Source organism: Nicotiana tomentosiformis, chromosome 11 (genome assembly GCF_000390325.3).
Source record: "Nicotiana tomentosiformis chromosome 11, ASM39032v3, whole genome shotgun sequence".
Taxonomy (NCBI): domain Eukaryota; kingdom Viridiplantae; phylum Streptophyta; class Magnoliopsida; order Solanales; family Solanaceae; genus Nicotiana; species Nicotiana tomentosiformis.
Window position 1 is genome coordinate 40,303,450 of NC_090822.1, and position 27,446 is coordinate 40,330,895.

A 27,446-nucleotide genomic window follows, 5' to 3' on the forward strand; every position below is an offset into this window, starting at 1 on the left:
AGTTTAAATGCTCTTTTGGTTTATTCCATGTAATGTTGTCATGTGACATGACGAATGGGTAAAGGTCTGAATATTAAACAGATGGCACTTGTATCATGTTGAATGAATGGTATGGCCATATGAGACAAGTATATATTACCATGAGCATACTTTATATGAGAAGAGTGCTAGAAGTGATTACCCACCTCCAAAGAGGCATTGACGTGATAAATGAGACCTAAGCTTAACTAGTACATGTGAATAGTGTGGGAACCATATGTATGATTCTAAGATGTAAATTTGTTACATAGGCACGTGATATATGAAAGGCATGGCCTGGAGAGTAATGATAAATATGTAGTTCTCTCACGGGAGACAAGAAGTTATGAAAGGAGAGTTAAGTGAACCCACAATGAGAAGACCCTAGCACTATGAATATTATAAAAATCCCAGGAATGTGCGAAGTGGTGTTACACTCCAAAAAGGATATTGACACGAGGGATTTGGATCCCAGGCCTGTGTGGCTGAATAAGAGTAAAGAACTTATGAGGTTAATACCATGGGGACTTAAATCTCCCTAATAGTCAATCATATACAAGAGGACTAGAGATGTGAAACATGTGTCCGTCAAATTGCTAAATTCAAGACTGATGTCGAAATGTGAAACATTCACCCCAAGTGGGGAGGAAAGGACCATGCTGAGGCTACTTAAGTGCAATAAAACGAGAGTAGGGCCATGTAGCTATGATGTTTGGATATTTTGTTGAAGACATGTGTAGTTTAGAAAAGTGGTAAGGGATAACGTGATTCTCTGAAAGGAAATGCAAAAGACAAACCACTAGTACGAAAATAATGTGGAAGGTTAGGAAATGTAAATTCTTTGTACGTGGCAATATACATGACAAGGTCAACGACACTAGAAACTAAGAGTAAGGTTTGAAAAAGTGTTTTATACTTGTTAAAGAGTCAGGAACAATTGAAAGATTTGTTAGAAAAGGGTTTCATCTGACCTAGTGTGTCGCCTTGGGGTGCACCTGTTCTCTTTGTAAGAAAGAAGGATGGGTCACTACGTATGTGTATTAACTATCGACAGCTTAATAAGGTAACAATCAAAATAAGTACCCACTTCCAAGGATAAATGACTTGTTTGACCAATTGCAAGGTGCTAAGTATTTCTCCAAAATTGATTTACGATCCGGGTATCACCAATTGAAGATCAGGGAGCGGGATATTCCGAAAACAGCTTTTAGGACCCGGTATGGGCATTTTGAATTTCTGGTGATGTCTTTTGGGCTAACAAATACCCCAGCAGCCTTCATGGATCTTATGAATCGAATTTTTAAGCCATTCCTCGACTCTTTTGTGATAGTTTTTATTGACGATATTCTTGTATATTCACAAAGTCGAGAAAATCATGCCGATCATCTTAGGGTAGTTTTGCAAACCCTGCAACGGCACCAGTTATATGCAAAGTTTTCAAAGTGTGAATTTTGGCTTGAATCGGTTATATTCTTGGGTCATGTAGTTTCTAGTGAGGGAATTAAGGTTGATCCTCAGAAAATTTCATCGGTGAAAAATCGGCCGAGGCCTACAACTCCAACAGAGATTCGCAGTTTCTTAGGCTTAGCTGAGTATTACAGAAAGTTTGTGGAGGGGTTTTCTACTCTTGCCTCTCCATTGACTAAATTGACGCAGGAGGCAATTAAGTTCCAATGGTCAGATGCTTGTAAAAAGAGGTTCCAAGTATTGAAAGCAAGATTGACTACGACACTGGTGTTGACTCTACCAGAGGGTATAGATGGAATTGTGGTATATTGTGATGCTTCAAGAATCGGGCTTGGGTGTGTATTAATGCAACATGGAAAGGTGATAGCTTATGCTTCTAGGCAATTAAAGAATCATGAAAATAATTATCCAACACATGATTTAGAACTTGCGGCGGTGGTATTTGCATTGAAAATTTGGCATCATTATTTATATAGGGTCCATGTGGATATATTCACGGACCATAAGAGCCTTCAATATATTTTCAAATAGAAGGAATTGAATTTGAGGCAGAGAAGATGGCTTGAATTACTCAAGGATTATGACATTGATATTTTATACCATCCAGGGAAGGCTAATGTTGTGGCAGATGCTCTCAGCCGAAAATCTATGGGTAGCTTAGCACACTTGGAGGCATATCAAAGGCCATTGGACAAAGAAGTCCACTGATTGGCTAGTTTGGGAGTTCGTCTTGCGGAATCTAGTGAAGGACGGGTAATTGTGCAAAATAGGGCTGAATCATCACTTGTAGTGGAAGTCAAAGAAAAAAATACAACGACCCATTGTTGGTACAATTGAAAGAGGGAATTCATAAACATAAGACCATGGCCTTTTCTCTTGGCATGGATGATGGTACACTAAGGTACCAAGGGCAACTATGTGTTCCAAATGTGGATGGTCTCCGTGAAAGAATTTTGACTGAAGTTCACACTTCTAGGTATTCTGTGCACCCAGGTTCTACAAAAATGTATCATGATATTAACGAAGTCTATTGGTGGAATGATATGAAGAGGAATGTGGCGGACTTTGTGGCAAGATATCCGAATTGTCAGCAAGTGAAGGCCGAACACCAAAGGCCTGGTAGGTTGGCACAGAACATAGAAATTCCAATGTGGAAGTGGGAAATGATTAATATGGACTTTGTGGTAGGATTACCGTGCACTCCGCGCAAGTTTGACTCAATTTGGGTGATTGTGGATCGACTCACCAAAATCTGCACACTTTTTGCCGGTTAAGTCTACCGACACAGTGGAGCAATATGCTCAGTTGTATATTGTGGCACCACCACCCGCATACATTGGGGTGAGGCAGCATAGCCGCTTTGTGTTGGTATTGGTATCGTTGATGCATTTCCACCCACATATATTGGGGTGAGGCGGCATGGCCGCTTTGTGTTGGTATTGGTATCATTGATGTATTTCCACCCGCATACATTGGGGTGAGGCGGCATAGCCGCTTTGTGTTGGTATTGGTATCGTTGATGCATATCCACCCTCAAACATTGGGGTGAGGCGTCATAGTCGCCTTGTGTATATTCTTAGTACTGTGGTTATATATCCACCCGCATACATTGGGGTGAGGCGGCAGGGCCGCTTGATTAGAGTTGTGGTATTGTATGTACACCTCCATCTGCATACATCAGGTGAGGTGGCAGGGCCGCTTTGTGTGAAGATTGTTACATAGGATCTCATCTTAAATCCTATAAATGTTGTTGATAGCTTTTAATAAGCTTGCTTTGGTTGAGACAGTTATCTACATTATTCTATTGTCACACTGGTTCATCATAATTATCTTATATTTCTAAATTCTTAAATTGGTGTTTAGTTTTCATACTAGTACTATTCGACGGTACTAACGTCCCTTTTGCCAGGGGCGCTGCATCTTGAAATGGATGCAGGTGGTTCCATAGCAGGAGACATTGATCAGTGATAGCAGTACACCTTCTTCCCAGCTCACTTGGTGAACCCCACTTCATTCCGGGGTCATAAATCCTTTGTTCTTTGTGTATTTTATTTGGGGTATAGCTGGGGCCTTGTTGCCGGCATTATCATTGTACTCTTATTTATCTATAGAGGCTCTGTAGACATAGTGTGGGTTGTGTATTGGTGCTGGGGAAGACAAAATATGTTATGTTGTGGTTGTATTACCTGTCCGTTGAGACTTTAAAAATGATGAAGCTATTAGAAATGAATTGGTATTGCAGACGTGATCACTTTATTGTTTGATTAATGAAGAGACATATATATATATATTCTCTTTATTCATGAATGAGTTTGGGTAGAAGGAAATCTAATAGGCTTGCTCGGACGGGTTCACTCGGTTGAGAGCCGGTCGCGCTCCTCGGTTTTGGGGCGTGACACTAGTGGTCCACTAACATCAGGTACAGTAAAGAGGTAAGTAAATATGAGGCATAGTAAAAAAATGAGATAAACATGTATAAATCACATGGTACAAATACCCTTCTTTACGAGGAACTCAATCTCTCTATTAGAAATTCCCCCCTTAACTGGAGTATATATATAAATATAGTGGATCTCATCAGATAGATTGTCATAACTCAAATCAGGAAAACTCACAGATACACTGGCTTCTTACCAAATATTACGCACGATTCCATTAGGATAGGATATAGGAAATGCCGAGGCATACGACCCTATCCAACTTAATATTTAACCTGTGCACTACCGAGGATCGAACGGCGCGAACCATAGATACATTTATTAAACTGCAGAGGCGAACGACCCGCTCCGATGAGAGTGTGGTACATAAATCCTGCCGAGGCGAATGACCCGATCCCATTAGAATAAAAAGTACATAATCTTGCTGAGCCGAACGACCCGATCCCATTAGAATAAGAAGCTTTGGTGGGTCCTTGACACCACTCACAAATAAACGTGTGAGTTTTAATTTCTTTAACAAAAACTTTCAATGAAACATATATATCACGGAAGCATGTCGTAAGAGGAGTAAAATTACTCTGTGACTAATCATGAACTCGTGAAATCTCTACACTAGCAAGTCTAGTCTCAAGTAGTAATGTAAAAGAGAGGAATTTAATAGGCGAGAGACTACTCAAATAGTACATCTATAGCATGATGTGAACCTAAGCCTACCCGGACAATATCATGAACGTAGCTACATACGGGCTCTCGTCACGTCGCGCGTACGAAGTCCCCACAACAAGTAGCACACATCAATTTACAACACCTAGGGGTAATTTCCCCCTCATAGGGTTAGACAAGAGACTTACCTCACTCCGAAGTTCCATAACCGGCTCCAAAGCCTTTCCAACAACTCGAACCGATGCCCATCGCTACAAAACTATTCAATAAATGTGCATATCCATAAATATATTTTCTAATACTCACTATAATTTGATTTACAACAATTTCCAACTCCGCTCGAAAAGTCGATCAAATCACCCTCGGGCCCACATGCTCGGATTCCGAAACGTTTCCAAGATAAACACTACCCATAGCATTACGAACCAAAATATAAAATTTATTTCCAATTTCGTGGTCAAAATCCAAATATACTAATTCTAGGTTTTTTTTTCAAAATCCCAAGTTTCTACAAATTTTCATGTTTAAATCCTTATACAAACCATGTATTTAACTTGAAATAAGTGGGAATCACTTACCTTGTATTGCTTGGTGAAAGTCCCCCTTTGAAGCTCTCCAAAATCGCCCCAACCAAATGAAAAATGGAAGAAAAATGAGTCAAGTCCCGTTCTTAAAGGAACACACTGTCGAACCTCAATTTTCGCACCTGTGGAAATTCCATCGCAGGTGCGATTCAAGCTCGGCCTAACAAACCATGCATCTACGCCCCATGCTGAGCATCTGCGCTTCCGCGATCCTCAAGCACATCTGCGCACTCGCGCCTGCGCATTTGTGCCCGCTTTTGCGACCCCATGCCTTTTGGCCAACCTCTGCTTTTGCGTTTGCCTTGCTGCTTCTGCGGCATCGCGCCTGCGGCCCTTTTTACGTAGGTGCGATTACACCAGAACTTAGGCCCTTTAGCGACACAACAAAACTCCAAGTTGATCTGTTGACCATCCGCAATCCACCCGCGGCCCTCGGGACCTGAACCAAATATACCAACACATCCCAAAACACATTACGAACTTTCTCGAGGCGTCAAACCACATCAAAACTACGAATCACCCTCCAATTTAACCTTAATGAACTTTGAAATTTCAAAATTTTACAATCGATGTTGAAACCTATCAAATCGCGTCCAATTGACCTCAAATTTTGCACACAAGTCATAATTGACATTATGGACCTACTCCAACTTTCGGAAATCGGAATCCGATCCCAATATCAAAAAGTCTACTCCCAGTTAAACTTCTCAAAAACCTTCAAATTCCAACTTTCGCCAAATGACCTCAAAATGACCTACAGACCTCCAAATCCACATTCGGGCACGCTCCCAATACCAGAATCACCATATGGAGCTATTTCTAAGCTCAGAATCCCAAACGGACATTGATAACATTGAAATTCACTTCAACTCAAATTTATGAAATTCTCCCAAAATGCCAACTTCCATAACACGCGCTGAAACGCTCCTGGGTCATCCAAAACCCGCTACGGACATACGCTTAAGTTCAAAATCATCATACGAACCTGTTGGAACCTTCAAATCCCAATGTTGGGCCCATCTTCAGATCTAGGTTAATCTCTCTGATAATAGATTTTGAGACCCATCAAATGCATTCAGGTTCATGGTTCCCATCCGTTTCTCATGTAGACCTATACCCAATCTTTTTCAGAGTAGTCAGCGGGCATATGTTCAGACTTGAACGCCCATCGATCAAAACCCTATCAATGAACTTATCTTCATATTGCACATTGATGCACAATGCTTTGTTATGAGTCAATCCGTCTAGCGGTAACTCATCTTTGTGGAAAGTAATCTAGTGACTCTCTAGTACCTGTCCCACCATGTTTTCCATCTCTCCACTATTAGTGTCAGTAGGTACTTAAGTTTCACTTAACACCTTCTTTAATGCATTCTTGTGTGCATTTGAATTTTCTAACAATGATATGATGGATATTTGAGCCGGAGTCTTATTTAGGTGATCAACAACAGAGTACCCCATCACTGGTACCTTCCTCCATAGATCATTCATGCCCGTTTCCACAACAGGTGGTTTTGGTGCGGTCTCTTTACTCGTTCCTCTAAGATTGTCTGGCTTGTAAACCCTGCCGATTCGGGTCCTCCCCTAGGCAGCACCCATCTCTTCCATCTTGGCTTTACCTTTTCTTCTCTGTTCTGCTACATAATTCCATGGAACAACGTCTAACTTGTAGGATGGTGATGCAGCTACCATAATAGTGAAAGGCATAGATACTTCAACCTCGAACGGTGCCTTGGTTTGCACCACAATGTGCGAGAGTGTGACAGGAGATGTTTTGGGAGCGTCTTCTTATCGGATAAGCCCGATGGATCCTTCCTTGTCCCATTCTTCATTAGTATCTATTCTGTTCACTCCCTCACCCCTGTGATAAGGAAGAGGGTTATTGCATACATTCAGTGCAAACTCCTTCACATGTATAACCTTGGTGACAATTAGCGTCTAGATTTTATCTTTCAATATGCGGCATTCCTCGATAGTATGTCCCTTCATGCCGGAATGGTAGTCACAATTCTTATTGGGGTTGACCTACTGAGAAGGGTTTTCTATAGTAGCTGCATGAGTGGGAGTGACATAACCAGCGGTCTTTAGTCTATCATATAATTGGGCTATGAGTTTGGTGATATGGGTGTAATGTCTGGGAGTTCTGCAGTCAAAGTTTGGTCGGGGTTTTATGTAGTTTTGACGGACGGGAGGAGATATATAGAAGTTTAGTGCATGGGTATTATAGGTGTGGCAGGTGGTGGCGGGGTAATGGTATTTTGGAGGTGAGGGTTGATATGTTGGTGGAGGTGTCTGATAGGTAAGGGGAGACTTAGGGCTCTGGGCTAACATCACGGCACCTACTTCCTTCTTCTTCGAAATGCTCCCAGACTGTAATGCTTTATTGGTAGCTTGCAACATCTCAAAGTTAGTAATCATACCACTCTTGATGCCCTCTTCTATTATATCTCCTAACTTGATGATGTCGGAGAACTTGTGATTCTCTATAAACATCAATCTTTCATATTACTGTGGATCTTGAGCTCTGACAAAGAATTTGTTCATTTGTTCCTCTTCTAGTGGTGGCCTCATCTTGGCGGCCTCTGATCTATAGCGGGAAACATACTCACAAAAGGTCTTCATTGGCTTCTTTGTGAGATTCTGGATAGAGAAAATGTCTGTCGCATTTTCTGTGCTAAACATGAATCTGTCCATGAAATCCGATGTCATACATACCTAGTTGAACACTTCTTTGGATTCTGACTAATGTACCAAGATAAAGCATCCCCGATGAGACATCGCATGAACAGCTCCATGTGGATTTGTTCGTTCTTGCCCACTCCTCCAAGTTTATCAATGTATGTCCTCAAATGCACCTTGGGATCACCAGTGCGGTCAAACATCTCAAGCTTAAGACGTTTGTAACCCTCCAGTAGCGTTGGATATGCAAATCTTCATAATTTAACCCTTCGACACCTTTTCCACCTTCGACACTTTGGACTTTTCATGTCAATATCTTTAATTCTTCAGCCATATTCCGGATGAGTAGGTCCCCATATATCGGGTTGCCTTAGTGCGCTCCTGGGATTTGACTATATGGGTGATCATTGATTGAGGTCTGAGGTTGATCAGGGGTAGGTTGTGGCACGTTCTGAGGTATGTGATAGGTAATTGTTTGCGGATACTGGGTCGTGTGATGGTGGTGATGCATAGGGGTTTGTAATGGTTGATGTTTTAGTTTTTGAGGGGGATGTGGGGTTGTGATATTGATGCGTTGCGGGAGGATTTTGTGGAGCTAAGTGTGGTAGATTTTGGGTTTATGTGTTTAGGGGCGGCGTTTGATGCTGGGTGGTGGTATTCCTATGGTTAATATCGGGGACATTCAAAGTAAGGGAGAGTTTCGCGAGACTTCGGACTTGCTCAAGCTCGCCTTGTAACTCCAAGTTTTTCTGCTCCAACCGCAGAACCAATTCATTTTGTTCCGGCGTACTTCTTCCGTCTAAAGTCTTGACATTCTCTGCTATAGTAGTGTTGTCTTTTTGATTACCAATCAAATCATCAATCTTCCCTTTGCCTTTGCTTTTTCCTTTGGGTTCGTTAGGTGGAGGAGGAGGTGGAGGACCTCGGGATGTGGTATGGTATGCTGACGATCCCCGAATGCACAAACTAACCTTTGGGAATGGGAATAATCAAAAGAAAGAAAAACAAAAGGTAACCAAGTCAGTAAGACAAAATAAAAGAGCGTTTGCAATATTTAAGCAAGTAACACGTAAGCATACAATAGTTCACGTCCTAATTTGGGGACCTCATTGTGCCCGAGGTAGGCCTAAGCGACAACTAGACTTGGACAAAATTTATGCCAACGTTGCCTCATTCTATTAATGTGAATATAAATCAAACCAATCTTCACTAAATTGAAATAATAATACGAAGTCACTGATGGCATGAAGCCTTATTACATCGAAATCTAACGAAATCTAACTATAAAACAGTAAAAGAAATTTCCTCCTAATATATTTGATCCTAGAAAAACCTTCTCCGTGCTTTTCTCTTTTACTTCATCAATCACACTTCTGAGGTCATGCATGTCGAGTAGCAAGGTATGACTTGCTTCCTCCCAGCATGCCTCATTACCCTTATAGGAGTGTAAGGGTAAATGCCTCGTAATCCAGTCAGCACCAAATGAATGGTCCCTTTGGACATGAATATGAACTCTTTACTAGGGAACCACTCAAACATCCAATGCACTTGTTCGTCAGTCAGATTACTAAAGAAACGTACCCACCCTTCAGCATTCATAAGCTTTGCAAACCTATCCGGACCGAATGTCATCTTATTTGGATGATGACTGGGATATAGTCATTCAATTGTCTATGCAAGAGCTCCTGAAGTTAGTTTCCCCTGTAAAAATGCACTAGTAGCCAAACCTGTAGCAGAAGATTCCAACCCTCGAAATGTCCAAACCCATGTTTTCACCGATCCATGGCTCGGTACATCTCAGCTAGTATCACAGGAATGATGGTGTATTTCTGTCACTTAATCCCTTCCGTCACGGTCTCGGCGACCATGGCCAAATGCGTGTGAATTTTTCATCCTTGCATTGGAAAAATTAGCAAACCTAGAAAGCTGACTATGAAGACATAAACTTAGAGATGAACCCATCCGAAAGAGGTAATAGCCAACTCCTCATGATGCAAGCGGTATGACTTGCTATGCCCATATCGCTCATAAAGAAACTCGAAAGGGAAGTAGGATTTCTTCAAGCAACCCGACTCATCATTCTTATTGAACCCTAGCATTTTCAGAAAATCGCATGGAGTACGATTTTCGGGCTTCAACAAACCTGGACTATCCTATGGAAGTTTGGCAAAACCCCCAATTTCTTCTAAAAGGTGAGTCATTTCTATATTGTCAAATCAGAAGACATCTCTATTTTCATCCCAGAATATAGTGGCTGCCTCAATTAGTTCTCTGTTTGGTCGAACGTTCAACAAAAACGGCAAATTATACAACACTCTTCTTACATGGTTTCTATCACATGGTGCAAGGTCATTCCACCAATCAATCAGCAGGGGTGGGATATTCTGGACCATACCAAACATGGGAATATCGTGCCTTTCCCCTTCCAGATTTGATTATTTACGTGATTACGGTCAATATGTTGGCACATTTTCTCCATGTAAAGCACATGACACGATTGCATCCTTTGGGATTATAAAAATCCATTTTGACTTTTGAAAAGGCTTATCTAACTAAATTAACGTGCCAATGGCGTTTCAATCCATCCTATGTTTTAACATGATTCTTGCACATTTTAAATAAGAGTGGGATTTCTAGAAGGGTCTAGACTAATATTCTCAACCGAAAGACTTGAGAGGGAAAGACATGGGACCGTCGACTGCACCGCTGATCGAATAGTCTACCGCTAATAAGCCTTTTCGATTTAAAAAGGGTATTTTCGAAAAGCACAGACAGTCATCAAGCACCACTATGTTGATAATAGGCACGAGTAGAGTATGATGTTGAAAGCATGCAGTTATGTAAAAAGAATAATAACATATTGCCAGATATTTTGCATGGTGAAAGAACGTAATGGTAGTAAATAATGCAATAAAAAATAAACAAGAGAAAGAAGGGAAAAGGGAAAGACAAAGGACAGAAGTTAGCATAGTTTACAAAACAATTCGATATCATAATTAAATGAAGCAAATAGAGGAGATAGGGTCGGGCAATACATGACATAGCAATTTCAAGCAACAAGGGGAGTAGGAAGAGGGATGAAAGAAGTCAAATAATCCTACAATCCACCAAAGAAAAAATTCATTTTGGTAAGAGCCTAAGTATATCCCCAGCAGAGTCGCCAAGCTGTCGCGCCCCGTTTTCTTGCGAAAAAGTAGGGTTCGATTTGTGACAACTCTTTTAAATGGGTATTAAAAGAGAAGACTCGCCACCTGAATAGTTTGAGGTGCGTTAGGGCACCTATTTGTAGATAACTCTATTTTAACTAGTTTGTATCATCAAAGATCGGGTAAGGGCTCAAATTATCTTAAAGAGAAGGGGTTAGGGACTATTCGAAGTCCACAACTGTGGGTCCCGACCAAATTTTATGCTATGAGGGGATTATTTGAATTACAATTATCATATGTGATCATATTATAACAAGGGATTCAAATAAGTGTTGAAGAGAAAGAAGTGGGTCCTAAATAATTGATACAACTTTCGTGGGTCACAAGGTATATCTAGTTTGACCTAAGTTTGCACAAATAGGTGCATGAATTATGTGGGGGGAGGGGTCATATGTTTTTTAACCTAAAGGATCACCCCGTGCAACATAAATAATACTTCGCAACTCATTTAAAGGTAAGGGTAGCTCATATTATTCAACAGGCACACACTATCATCTCCTGCTACCCAATTACTATCTTAAAGTTGTTTACCTAAAGGCGCTCTAATTCAATTCTAAAGAGTGTCCTATGCTTGCCTTACCCGTCCCATGCCTATGGTCTAGGAGGCTTTGGACCTACTACTTTGGTAGTACTAGACTTCCCTTTGGATGCTCAAAAATGATAAAACTAGGTGCACAATCAAAACAATTATGGCTGCACATAGTTAACAATTAAGGGCTCAAATTGGCCTCCTCACATAGACACAAATGCACGCAAACAGTTATAAGCTCATGCTAACAGTGTTCCAAATCATTAAGTAAACGGTTGTAGATGGGACTATTTTAAATCGGAGCATATTGAATGGTGCAAGACCTATAGTCATGACTTTTATGTGATTGATTGATTCAAGGGTTGGCATAGAATCCTACAAGCAGTGTTTCCGGGCATACTGTTTTAACCAAGCTGCTGATTTTAATACATGGTTTATTAAGACGCTATAGGCATGATCTCTAGGCGCCTTGCGACTAGGCAGTGAGAACATCGAAAGCACATAGTTATTCGTCTTTGAGCCTATGGACATGATTTCTAAATGAGTTGTAATATCCTATAAGCATGATATCTAGACAATAATATTCGGGCAACAAGGTAATTGATAACATACACTTGTTTTATTTATTCCTATAGGCATGTTGTCTAAGCGGCAGTATGAGGAGAGGAAAATAGCGGTAATAACAGCTTGGTTACTCAAGTTAAGAGCCTGCAATCATGGTATCTAGGTGAGTCACATAATTTAAAGAAGTAGCCCAAGCATGCATTTTCAGTTGTTTGTATCGAACTCCTATAGGCATAACATCTAAGTGCAGAAGTCCAATTTCAGATCCTATAGGCATGCTATCTAACATCACAAGTCATTATATTAGCCTTAAGTCATGTTTTCTAAGTGAATAGAATGTACACAGATAGTTTCACAGAATGAGACATGTCAAACCAAACAATTAGGATCCTATAGGAATGTTTTCTACCCATTCATGCAAGAGATAAATATCTAGTTCTCCCATTTCACTAATCCCTAATTGAAGATGACTAAATACAAACTGAAACAAATACAAGCTCATTATAGCAATTACAGGCACAATACAAAAGTAACCCATGGATATCCCCAAAGCCTTCAATAGCCTTACTCTCTAGACAAACAACATGCCCAAATCATAGGCTCACAAGACAATTAGAGTGTACCTGAATCTAGTGCCCAGGTCCAACATCACACATGGCCCAATTACAGGACAACGAATAACTTACTTACGCAAATAGATGCCAAATTTAGCTATACAGGTTACAAAATACTAATAGAACTTCTTAAACACTTAGTTCTTAGAGCCGCAGCCATCAACGGCTCTAGTCAAGAAATATAAATAGGATCATGCTAAATTTAAAGATACACAAGACACATATGAGGCAAGTTTATGCTTTGTAATTCCAGAAACAAAGTTTGATGGTGATAGGATCGACCATCATAGGTTAGTAAACCATTCCAAAGAGTAAAGCATGATTCAGAACCAACCTAAAGAACTTTAGATGACAGTCTAGTAGAATCATATACAAGAAGCAGGTGGAGTACATCATTCACATGAAGGTTCTAACATGATAGCCTAATGACAATGTAGTTACAAACAGCATAACACTGAGTTAAACGTGAGACTTAACATGCTGCGCATTGGTCATGGCAAAGAGATTCCAAAGAACTCATGGTAGGTAAAAGAACACATCAACTCTAGGATAACAGGATAGAGAGACTTCAGGACTCATGCCAGTTGACCATACATAAGAGAAAAAGCTAAACATTGAAATTCACCCTAGAAGTCTTAGGCAATGCTAAAGAGTACATGATTAACAAGTCAAGAAGTACAATCATCAGAGTTACAAATAGTAGAGAAACATGTTTGTCAAGACATTAACACATTATTGTAACATGGGATTCATATGGCCAGGGATCAATTTGTAGGGAAATAGTAAATTACACAAAGTATTCAACATAAAGAGATTCATTAACCCAAATTCTGGGCAGGCATAAATTCAATAGGTGTTTTAGTACAAGAACCCAAAGCTAAGTATGAGAGAGGACTCATAACAATAATCCAATATAGAAACTCGATCACACATAAACATCATGGTCTAAAAGGGCTAAAAATTCAGAAGTTTTCCAAATTGAATACACAAGATAAACATATATAAAATTATACAGGTTCAGATAAAAATGCAGAGTTAAAGAGGAATTTCAAGGCCAAGGTTGACATAATGTCATATTGGTTCACAAAAGTTCAAGTAACACAAATGTACAGAAGCATAAATACACACATGGAGAGAATTGAATTGCAAAAGTATAAACACTCACCATTTTTTAGATTTAACAGGCAAATGAAGGAGAAAACCAAGTGCCAGTAACAACTCGAGTATCAGTAGCAAAGAGAACAACAGGACCCCAAACCCTAGTGCGTCAAAGTTCACATGAGCTTCAGACGAGCCTCGAGCACTGCTCGCTCTGAGAAAGTCAATAGAGTGGATTACAGTGGCGTTGGCTTTCAGTCAGCAAAAATCTAGAGTTTAAGAATGATGTATAGCGAATGAGAGTGAGATAATAATAATAATTAGCTGAGTTTTGGCGAATTAGGGGAGGGGTTAATATAGTAGTTAAATTTAAACAAACAGACAAGGAAAATAGTCAATCAAACACAATAATGGAAAGAATAGCATGTAAATCAATTTTGAATCGGATTAGGAGAAAACTCAGACAAACCCTAGTTTGACAGGAATCAAAGATTGGCCGAAGATCTTGGTAAATCATACACATATAGACTAGCTATGAATGCATACAAAAGAAATATGAATGAAGCTGGTTTCTCTTGATTCGGAGCCAGGTACTTGCCAAAATATAGGGAAGTACTAAGTAATACTATAATCATGTAAGTAACAACGAGACATAGCACATAAGGTAAGAGAATCGTAGAATAATTCCATATTAAGGTCGGAATTAGAGAGGATTAAAGGTGGTAGCTGCTAGGGTTTCACAGAAGAGAGAAGAGGAGGATTGAGAGTGTTTGGGGGCGAAAGCTTAGGGGAAATGGGTTATGATTTAAAGGGTTTGGTTAATTAAAGGGGGTGGGTTGGCCGCGGGCCGTTGATCTTGAGAGATCAACAACCAGGATTAAAGAATAGGCGGGGTAGGTCGTTTAATGAGTCTCGGCCGGGTCATTTAAAGAGGGTCGTTTTGTTTAGGCTGGGGGTTATTGGGCTAAGGTGTGGGGGTATTTTGGTACAAATAATAATCCGGGTCATTCATAAAACATACATGCGGGTACAAATAATAAATTAGGATGATTAAATTACCCCAAAATAATTTGAAGGGATAATTAATAAATATTTGAATAATTTAAATGCAAGAAAATTAATTTTAAAAATTTAAGAATTATGGAAAATTCTTTTATGACCACTATGAGTTGGGTAATAACGCAAAAATAATATTTTGAAAGTATATGGAATAATTTATAAAATATGAGAGAAACATTAGGTATTCCAACGGCTCACATTCCATCTCCCACTTTAAACCCACCTAAGACCTAAACCCTAATTCAATTACACAAATTCGGTCACCCCTACTTTCCCCTTTGCCTCTCTTTTCTCTCAAACCTATCAAACCTCACCAGTCTGAATCCTTGAACAAATTTGGTCAAGGTCACTTGAATCAACCACGAAATCATCCATCTTGTCACTATAATCTGTGAATCCAGCAAGCTATTTCCATTACCACCGATAAATTCAAAAATCCCAAATCCGAAAACCTTAGACCTAAAGTGATATCTCAAATTATCTGAATATCTGCTATGATCTATCAAATCCATGGCATGCATGGCCATTGTCTCCGACTCCATCATCATTATTCGTGTCCAGAGGTCAAATGCATTCCTCATGCCCAGGTAAATCTTTTCGTGCTTTTCCGTTTGTTCTTCACCGATTTTACCCCCTATCAATCGTCATCAGCCCCATCATCATCTTCCACTCAAAATTCAAATATGTTAAAAATCCTAGGCATTGAATGCCACTATAAATTGGAGCCTTAATTGCTCTCACCTGAGAGAACAACCAACACAAAATTGAATATCACCTAACACCTAAGAGAATTAAAGGCTTCGAATTCTTCTCACTAATTTTCAGTTTTTCTTCCTCTCCTGTTCTGAGATCTCTACTCTTCGAGTTTGAATTTTGACTCTTTAAATGGCTAAACAAAAAGGGATTTTGTTTGGTTTGCTACTCCACAGAAGGTTAGTGTACCTGACCCTCCCTATCATTGACTATTCGTGTTATTTTTGCTTACCATTCTTGCTTCTGTTGATTACTTTTGTCTATGACATATGTTATTAGCTTGTAACTGATTATCGTGTCTTGACCTAATGCATTGCCCTCATTATTGGAACTAATTGATTCTTTATAATGTTTGATTGTTCAATGTTAACTGGTTATTCTGTATTAATGTATGAACTTCACCAGATAAATGTTTTCCTAAAATGAATAACTTATGTCCTATTAAACTTCTGCAGTAGTTAAGAGATTATGATAATCCTATGAGTGCTTATCAAATTTACTATTATGTTTGTTAGCCTAACCCAAGTTGTATCCTTGACCGTTTGATGTCATGTTTATGTCTGCTACATCCTTTCTATGTTGGTTCTTGGGTTACTAATACTATTATTTGTTAATACATCTAAACTGATCTTCATCATGGTATCTATGTCATGCCCACTTAACTTGCTTGCTTAGGCTGATTTATCTGCTACTGAAATCATGTTTACCCTATACATTTAAAGCTCACATGTTCCTGTGATTTGAATTTTGTAATGAACTCACTAGCCTGGTTTTTAGATCATCTGCTCACCTGATATATTCTGTAATCTTGTCACCTTTAGAAGTATCCCTGTATGCATGTTTGAGTATCTCTTGTTAGCTTCTGCACTTAAGTATTTTTTCATGAACTTCTTGTTTATCTTGTCTTTTAAGAAAGACTAATGCTTGAGGTATTATGCTTAAATCATTCTTTCATGCTTAGCCTACCTGATTAAACTATAACCTTAAGCTTATTTTCTGTCTTGCTGAGAACTTGTGTCTACCGCATCTACATAACATCACTTCAGGTGTTAATAATGTCATATCATCTATTGATCCATGACATATGCTTAACATGTATACCTCGATAATGTTGGAACCGTGATTAGTTTTGCACACTTAAGGATCCAATGCAAGTTTGTTATCATAGTCTGACTCACCAGTTCAGTTATTAGGATACCCGTTCTTCAATTATGTCTTGTAACATTGTAATTATGTTAATACATCATTGTGTATAAGTTTGGATGTCCTCGGTTAGGCCTTATGATTATATGTAAGCCTAGTCGCACTTCTGAACTTCTTGTTTGCTCCTTATGTGAGAATCATGTCCAAGATACTACACTTTTCATTTAAAACTGCTTCATAGAAGGATAAGTTGAACTTTGCTTGCAGTAATGACTTGACAACCTAAATTATATAGGAATTTGGAGTGTAGGTTATTTGTTATCAAATATGGACTCAAGGAAACTCACTAATCCTTATTTGTATGGTCTAAAGGAATGTTTTTCTCTACTCAGTTGACATTATTGGTTGCAAAGGTTTAACTGTGTGTTTGAACATTGACTGGGAACATGATAAACTAGAAACCATATTGTTATGTCTAAGTTAGATTACAATTGATAATGTGAGAGTACTTTTGTTGTTTGTTGTCGTCTCTAGGGAATCTGATTAGGGTTGATTAACATAGACACTCAATGTAGTAAGGATTCTACATGTCTGAGCGAATTTTGGACTATTCTGAGTGCAATTGAAATGGTTGTTAATGCATTATGAACTTAATTAAGGACCTACTATCATAATCAGTCAAGTTAGCATGCATATCATCCTCGCTCCCCCTTAAGATAACTTCACCCAGCATTTTAAGCTTGTAGTAGTCTATTGTCGTTTGCTCTAAAACACTCCCTGTTATGCAGTTGTGGTCACTTTCCTCGAGTGTTCTAATACATGTTATACATGAATGCTGAATGTCTCGTGACATTGTTAGTACATGCAACACCTAACCTTTACCTTCTGGGCTCTAATTCTAATGCTAATGGTGTAATTCCTAAAGTGTTCACGTTTATGCATTTTGATGATATCCATGTGTCTTATGGACTTCTTGTGTACTTGAACTTGTGTGCCTATTTCTTCTTTCATGTTGACTGTTAAGACCTCATTTGAATCTAAACCTCCGGGGAAGAGTAGGTGTGAATGATTAAGGGTATTTGGAGTGGGACATAGTTTATTATTAAGGCGCCCTTCCGTGACACAAGCACTACTCGGGGTCCTTGAGACCCTTGTGAACTCTGAAGTGCCCGGAATTCCAAGGGTACCTTGTTCATAAATAAGGTCTTATCTTAAGCTCTTAATCATTGACTTTCATTAATCTTCCTAGGATTAAATATAAGTGAAAGTTGGTTTGAACCTTAATAATGATCATTTGTTATAGCTTTATTTAGCTGAACCTTGTATTAGCTTTACTATTCTTTAAATCACATTTGTATCTTACAACTTATTTATTTTGCCTTATGTAGCATCACTAATGTTTTTCTATATCTCTGTATGCATGTTCGAATTTGGGCCTTCTGATTTTCTTTAAAACTCAATCCCAAGTTCCAGCCTACGGTCCACATTGCTGAAATATGCCGATGCTGCATTTTGAAGTCTGGTGGGCCTACACTCCCTCTGCCTCATATTGTATATGTTAAGATACTAACACTAACATTGAGTGTTCCATTTGTGCTTTAATCATTTTTAGGAACCTAGGCAAAACCAAGCTCATAGGTAAATAAAATGATAATCTGAATTTACTTACCATATTCAATAGAGTATATCAAGCACTTACTAATAATAAAAGGTCTTGTTCTTTATTTATTACTAACTCTTATACAAATTCTTTGATATTGAATATATTTTAAAATGAAATGACTCCTCTTTGAAAATAGAACTTAAGGGAATATTTCAAAACGATTCTTCCAACAAATCAAACCAAACGTGACTGATAACTTGCGATTAACGAGTTTTAAAAGGACAAGTCCGTTTTGAAATTAATCCTCCAAAGGTATTCTCTTGACATTTTTATTTTAAGATATACATATCATTTTTAAAAAAAAATCCTAGAAACATAAACACATTTTTACAAGTCTTTTGTGGATGTAAACATTTTACAAGACCCTTTTACAAATTACAAATATTTTACAAAACCCATGCTCTCTTTTTCAAAAAACATATACAACCTCTTATTCAAAAACAAGTAGGCTTTTAACAAGATTTAGAATAGACCACAAACCTTAAGCATTAAACCAAGAAGAAATAAACATCCACTTCCATGAACCTAGTCTAAGTCCTATTGTAATGACCCGACCTGTCGTGTTGAGATTTAGCATTTTATTCGGTGGTTTGAGACTTTGAGTAGCTTCATATTATATATTAAGAGTTGCATGTATTCTTGATTTTGGTTTTTGATCAATTCGGGATTGATTTGGAAGAATGATTCTCGTTTTAGAAGGTTTAAGTTGGAAGAGTTGACCAATATTTGACTTTTGGGTAAACGGACTCGGAATCGTATTTTAATTATTCCAATAAATTTATATGATGATTTTGGACATGTCCACAAAGTTTAGTTAAATTCCTATGAGTTTTGGATAAGTTTAGGTTGTATGGTGATTGTTTTCGGTTTCAACATCGAATTGAGCATAAAGGTTACCATATTAAGCAAACGGCCTTTGATTTGTGTTTCGACTAAATTATTATATCCGTGTCATAATTTTGGAACCATAGCAATTAAAAATTATCAAGATTTGACATCGTATGAGGAATTTATTGTCATTTTACTATGAATTGGGTTGCCTGATTTTTCAGATTAATTACAAAATTACCACTGAATTCGTATTTAAAAATCTGCACTATTTTCAAATATTGAAACCAACATATCTCCTTGTTTATAAGGTCAAATGGACTGATTCAAAAGTCTAACTTAAATGGAATTTCACAAGGAATCCATTGTAGTCATCAAAAGAAATTTTTGGGATCATTTGGTACAAGAAACGAGGCAGAACAGCTGGCAAAAGCATATAATATCGAGGGTTTGTTCATTTGGTCATATTTTGAGTTGGGGAACTCGGATTTGGGAGATTTTCAACACATGGATTGGGATAAGTGTTCTATACTCGGTTTTGATCATATTTCATGAATCCATTTTCGTATTTGGTATTTGATTGATGATTTCAAAGTGAAATTTTGGGGCTTTTGTCTATAATTTCATGAAGCAAATTTTTAAGTTCTGAATATCGATTCGGAGTCAGATTTGAGTGAAACTAGTATGGTTGGACTCGTAATTGAATGGCTTATTGGATTTAGCATGTTTTGTTAGATTCTGAGGTGCAAGCTCGGGTTTGACCTGCTTGTTGACTTTGGGCTTTTTGACTAAAGATTACGCCTTTATCGATTGGATTTGTTTCCTTTGGCATTATTTGATGTTCTTGAGTTGTTTTTGGCTAGTTTTGAGCCGTTCAGAGGTCGATACGCATAGGATGGCATTTTTAGAGTATTGTTTGGCTTGCTCGGTATTGGATTTAGCGTGTTCGAGGTAAGTAGCACTTCTAAACTTGGTGTCGAGGGTATGAACCCTGATTATTCATATTATGTGTTTTGTGCTGAGGTGACGCACACGCTAGGTGACGGGCATGTGGGTGTGCACCGTTTGAATTATTACTCGGTTGATTCTTGAATTATGACTAGGTTGATAATATCAATCCTTGGGATTTTTGTATAAAAGTTCAGTTATTTCATCACTTATTTTCTCAGTAAATCTCATTTGAATTGGGTTATTATTAATTGGCTTACCTAGCGGGTTGAGTTAGGTGCCATCGTGACTAGTTCGATTTTCGGTAGTGACAAGTTGATATCAGAGCTCTAGGTTCATAAGTTCTACGAGTCATGAGCCAGTGTCTAGTAGAGTCTTGCGGATCGGTATGATGACGTCCATACCTATCTTCGAGAGGCTACAAGGCATAGGATAAACTTACCATATTTCTTTCCTTATCGTGCAACATCGATTCAGCTTAAAGCGTATCTCTCTGAATTTCCTTCCACTCACGCGTATGCTATGCGACGACTTGTGATTTAATGGACCACGCACGAGATGTGTTTTCTGTGTGTTGGTGATGGGGCAGTCTGGAGGACTTGAGTCCCGGTTAGGACCATAGCTTAGGATCGGTAGTTTCAGTTGTGCGAGCATGTGCTTTATGATTTCTATGTCTAGTGGTGTCCCTATGAGTGGAACTAGTGGCTCAGTGAGTGGTTGGATGGCTATATGATGAGTAGGATGTGACTGCAGGATGTGTTCAGATAGTTTGAATGTAACATGAAGAATTTGCTTGAGATGTGAAAAGGACAATTGGATGCTCGATTTATGTGGATGTGTCATACAGTCTTCAATTATGAAGGTTTTTGAGAGATTCTTTCGTGTTATTTCATTTGTGGAACAAAGTAGATTTTCATGTCTTTTTGTTGAGTTCAGACTCAGGATATTAAGTGGTTACGTAGTAATTGTGGCTATGAAAGGTTATAGAGAGATGTCATTTTGTGGCTAAGCAGGTGGGTTATCATTGGCGGTGTAATCTACGGATGTTTGATCCTTATGATGTTGTGTGGAGGCTTTCTTTTCTTCCAGTAGGAATAGGTATTGCGATTCGAGTTTGGATTAGTTGAGAAAGTTGATATGACTGTCACGAGGATGAATGCAAGCTTATCAGATGATTTGAGGTACTATATGGTTTGTGTTATACGAGCTTATGAAATATTTAATTGTATCTCACTACGATATTAAGGAAGTAATAAATTATGTGCATTGTGAGTTATCGAGTGTTTTGATCTATGTCTTTGAGCTAAGTGGGGGAGTCTGCAATCGACAATTTGATTGCTTGGTTACGTGTTGTATTGGTTTCGTTTTGAGGCATACATGTAGATCGGTTATGACTTGCAGAGGTTGGTTTTGAGGATTACTAAAGCAAGGAAATTTCTAGATGTATGGTGTATTACACATTATCGGTATATGGAAATCATGAAATGATTTGAGTTGTTATTCGTGAAAGATGTAGTGTGCATGGAGTAGGAATTTACTCGGTTGCATTAAGGCGGGGTTACTTATTTGGGTATTGTCATGCTAATAGGGCACAAGTCATTCGGCCCGTTTGGGCGGTGAAATTTAAATTCGAGCAGAATGTATGACTCTCGAGAAGGTTCTAATAGATTCAACATTTATATGTTGCAATTCAGAATTTTTCGGATTTGTATATGGCTAGAATTTAAGATTTGCATTGGATGGTGTCGAGACCCGCGGTATTTCTATATCATTATGGATTCTACATTTTAGTATCTGGAAGGTAAAGGAAACAATTTTAGATTTACATAAGGCCTATTCAGAGTTGGTGTCTCGGTTATGGTACTTTTGGGGTGCTTAAGATGGAATACAACGGCTTATGGGCCTTAGGGCAGTGTGGGTTTATGCTAGGATCTCTTGTGGTGAGTTTTGGGTAAGGATCATAGTGTTCTAGCAAAGAAGTGTCAACTTGATGGTAATTCGGAATGAACTCAGAGAAATATGACAGCTTGGTAGTAGATTGGATCAACACAGTAAGGGTTAATGATCAGTTTTTTGGGTACTTATGACGTGTGAGTTTCTACAGGTGTTTTGGGAAAATACTCTTGGGATTGGCGACCTGCATGGCTTGGTTGAGTTAGAGAGATTCTAAGTGCAAATGAGTGCACTTAGAGATGAATTTCTACAGGTGTTTATTTCTAATGGCTTGGTTATGTGCAAATGAGTTTCTAAGTGTTCTCGATGATTTCTTTCATAACTTGAGATGAATTTATCTATAGGTATGGGATTTATGTGGTGCGTTATGATTTTCTCCTAGATGGGATCAAGTGGAAGGTTTCTTGCTAATCGAGTATGTAATTTGCTTGTGATCCATGGTTGATAATGAGGTTCTCATGTTTTCATATGATGGCATGATAGATGCGGCGTGTCAAGTGGGATTAGGATTTGCATGTGCAAAGTCACAGTTCAATCTTGAAGGAAAGGTCATGGATTCCTAGACAACATGGACGGTTTTAGATGACTAGATGAATGCTATTACTACTTGGTAATGCGATACTCGCCTAGTTAATCGACTGCTGATGTTTAGATTTTGCTATGAGGCATGGAAAAATTATAGAAATATTTCACATGTGGATGATTATGTATGGAAGATGTGTTAGTCATCCGAGTGGTAGAGTTGGGCTCGGCTATGGTGATTCATGTGTTCTATAGATTTGGAGACTGGGAGTTCTGAGAAGCAGATTATTTCAGGGTTGCGGAATATGAAGATGTGGCCAAAGTTAGCTAGATGGTGGTACATGTCATGGCTAGATCATTGTGGGCTTTTGTAGTGCTATTTATCCATTTGGGGATGAGAGGAGTTGATTTTGGGGTCCATTGGAAGGCTCGAAGAGGATGTGTATTTAACACCGAGTCGAATTTGGTGACTCAGAACTGTTAGTGTTTAGAGGTATGTCATTAGGTTAGAGTTGAGCTTCTTCGTGTTTTGATATGTTCTATATGTTACTCTCATATTCTACGAGGGGTGGTGATTCCTTGGTTATACGCACACATAGTGCGGTTCTGTTTGGGCCTTATTGCGGAATCCGAGAGAAATGGAGATTGAAGTGTGGAGTGGTTGATTGCGCCTTAGTTATGGTCTTTCTGGGTTGTGGTATATTGTGTTATTTTCTTCTCCATGTTTATGGTCATGCACTTCATGTACTTATTGTCGAATTATGTGTGGTTGATGATTTTGAGCATTGTGGCTTTAGGTATTTCATATGGACCGGTGTTTGGATGGGTCACGCATTGCAGTGGGCTATGTTGGGATATGATCATTTGTGTTAGATCCGTGTGTCTTGGTTCTATTATGTGTAATGGGTTCTTAGCATTGCACTTATGGTGGTATATGTTGAACTTGCAGGATGGTCCTTTCATTTGAGTCATTTTTTCCATTTTTGGGTGCATTTGAATGGTTGCGTATTGGTGCACGGATTACACGGTTGTGGCTTTAGGTTGTATTTTGTAAGGCATGTTAGTAGAATAGTTGTGGTTGATCAGATAAGGTCATTTGACCTAGAATGGATACTATCAGATTTGATTACGGTATGTATGGATACTACACTTCTGCACCATATGTGCAGATGTTGGAGCTGATGTTGCTACATGTGGCGGGAGCTGGCCTTGAAGATGTACATGCGTTCCCGTTACAGCTGCCGCTTGTTCTTGGTAGCTTTAGATTTATAAATCTTTTTATGTATATTTCGAATAGATGATGTATTTATTTCATACCAGCTTTATAAACTCTAAGTCTTAGAAGCTCATGATTTGTACTCCCAATCCTTGGAATTATAAAAGTTTAGTTATTTCATCACGTATATTCTCAGTAAATTTCATTTTGGCTTACCTAGTGGGTTGGGTTTGGTGCCATCACGACTAGTTGGATTTTGGGTCATAACACCTATGGAGCTACATCACGTATATTCTAGGGATTACCTAACACATTTCCCTAAGAAGAATAAGAACCCTTACCATAATCTCACCGGTTAGCAAACTAACAAGATAATAATCTAATAAAAACATAGGTACCCTAGTATACCTTTAAATATTAAGTGGCGACTCTTTTCATCAACATGGAAACCACTAGTTGAATCTTGTTTTGACTCTTGCAAAATAGGGTGCAACAATATGGCGACTCTGTTGGGGACTTTACACTTAGGTTCTGACCTTAGCAGACTTAGACTAAATCTAGAATTTAGGGATGTTTGTTTATATACTGCTTTAACTGTGCATAATATTGCAAATACATGCTTAGTTGTCTTACATATTTTACTGGTTTATCATGTATTTATTTGCCTGCTTTAATGTGATTATTGTTATCTGTTATCGCTTTTATACACTATCATCACATTCTTTCCAATTGAGTCTTGGCCGTGCCATACCCCATTTTCTCGCGAAAGTGGGTTTCGACATGTGACAACTCTTTTAAATGGGTATTAAAAGAGAAGAGTCCCCACCTAACGATTTTATGGTGCGTTAGGGCACCTATTTGCAGATATCTCTGTTTTAACTAGTCCATGTTACCAAAGATTGGGTAAGGGCTCAAATTACCTCGAAAAAAAGGTGTTAGCCACTCTTCGAGGTCCACAACTATGGGTCCCGGCCGAAATTATGCAATGCGGGATTATTGGATTATGCTTGTCCTATGTGATAAGGTAAGTGAAGGAAGATAGGAAAGTAAGGGTTCAACTATGATATAAGACAAATATAAATGGTACATGATTAGCAAAAGTCTTTAAAAGTCACAAAATACAACCTAATTGTTCTAGATTCAAAGAAACAAAGGCGTGAACAACAAACCTATAAAGGGGGGAGGAGGGCTAAGTTTTTTAGAATAAAGGATCACACCATGCAACATAAATAATACTTCGCAACTCCCTTAGGGTAGGAGTTGCTCATATTATTCAGAGGGCATAGACTATCATCTCATGCTACCCAATTACTATGTTAAAATTGTTTAACTAAAGCGCTCTAGTTCGATTCTAAACCGTGTCTTATAGGTGCACTACCCGTCCCATGCCTGTGGTCCAGGATGCTTTGGACCAACTACTTGGGTGTTGCTAGACTTTACTTAGGGTGCTCAAAATGATAAAACTAGGTGCACATTCAAAACATGTAGGACCACACATAAAAAGAATAAATGGCTCAAGTTATCCTCCACACATAAGCAACGAAAGCACATGGACATATTTCATACTATGCAATAGGCAGTTTCAGAATCATGGTATATTAGATTCATTTAGTCCTATAGACATGGCTTCTATGTGACCACACAGTCTTAGGATAATCTTGTAGGTAGTAATATTGTCCAGACTATCGAATTTACATATTATAAACGTTATAAAAACCTATAGGAATAATCTCTAAGTGATATGCGCAACGAGGTAGAGAAGCCATTTGAGAATTACTCTTGTTTGATCCTATTGACATGCTTTCTAGGCGAGTAGCGATATATTATAGGCAGGTTCTCTAATAATTTGTAGTTGAACGCAGATTTATCATGCTTATTTGTATAGGCATTTTATCTAGACGGGAAGTGTAATAAGAACAACAGAAGTAGTCGATTAGCTAACCAATTAAAGCCATATTGACATGGTATCTAGATGATTATTAGCAAAGGCATATATTAGTGTGATCCTTCAGGCATGCTATCTAATAATCACATTGCAATCGCACAATTGAGCAGATAGTTATTGATGTTTGATTCTTATAGGCACGCTATCTAATAGCGCATAGAAGTAGACATGGGAATAAGTAAAGCATTTATTCAAACATATTCTGATAATGTGCGGGCATTAGACAGTTTGAGTGAGTGAAGTATTAAGTTCCTGTAGGAATGATTTCTATTAATGTATAGAAATAAAGCATGTCGAACAAAGTAGCAAACAAAGCATGTAGACCCTATAAGCATTCTCTCTACCCATTCATACCAAAATTAAAGTATACCCGTTCCCCACTCCACTAATTACCCAACTGGTTGTTTACAAATTATTACAAGCCCAAAATAATGAATAAAAGTATAAATATTACACACTGAATGACTGCATGTCTAATAAACAAAACATGCACAAAGAAAAATAACCTAGTAATGCCTGGGCCTTCAACAAGCTCACTTCTCACACGAATAGCAGACCCATATCCAAAAACATCAGAATAGGATATATATCCATTGCATAGCCCAAGGCCACACATGAACGCATACCAGGCCCAGATAAATGACCTATTTACACAGCAATTGCATATTAACCACGCAACCACACAAGTTAACAAAACACACATGGCAATCCAATTAATAGTTCTGAAGTCTATTAACAACAGTACCTCACAAGGACAAGATTACTAAAGAAGCATGTTAACACTTTCATTTAGAAGCTATGGGATCAAGACACTAAAGAACAAAAAGGACTCAGTTTCAACATGGCAAGTTTGACATAGAAAACAACATAAGTTCATGATTGAGCAATTATTCAACAAATTAGAGAGTGTCGCATGCTGGACATAGTCACACATTGCGAGGACTTAAGAGGCATGTATATTGAGTTATCAGAGTGAACACACACACATGCCAAGTTTCCAGAAATCATATTTAGAGTAAGGCATGATCAGAATTAGTTAAAAAAGGACTTTAGACCTAAGAACTCTAATCATAGGAATCTAACAGGGTTATCTTCACGAGGATAACAATTTCACATGTTGGTTTCTATCATGAAAGCCTAAAAAGTACCACAAACAGACTAGTGAGCATGGTCTACAAAACTCAACAAACTGCTTAACATGCTGAGTAGAACACAAAGATTCAAAATCCAAAAGAACTCATAGTAGGTAAGGAAAGCATACCAATTTTAAGGTTAATTGAACGGATAGACCTTAGGGCTTATGCCAATTGACCATGTGTAACAGACGAAACTAAATATATTGATATTCAAATAGAAGTCTTAGGCAATACTAAAGAATGCAGGATTTGAACAAGTCGAAGCATAATACTGAAGTTCTCTACTGAAGTTCTCCAACAACAGAGCAACATGTTTTGCTAAGCATTAAGACACATAAGATTTATGTAGACATAGATCAAGGGAAACAATACCTCAAACATAAAGGATTGAGTAGAAAGGGACTTATTAAAGCAAATTCG

The 27,446-nt window shown here is 38.4% G+C and overlaps 1 long non-coding RNA gene across 1 annotated transcript; it reads left to right on the forward strand.

The window, feature by feature from the left end:
• The first annotated feature begins 15,519 nt into the window (after positions 1-15,519).
• LOC104086930 (uncharacterized) lies at positions 15,520-18,543 on the forward strand. Its single transcript, XR_684196.4, has 2 exons — positions 15,520-15,851; positions 18,289-18,543. It is a non-coding gene; the product is annotated as an uncharacterized lncRNA (long non-coding RNA).
• The last annotated feature ends 8,903 nt before the right edge of the window (positions 18,544-27,446 follow it).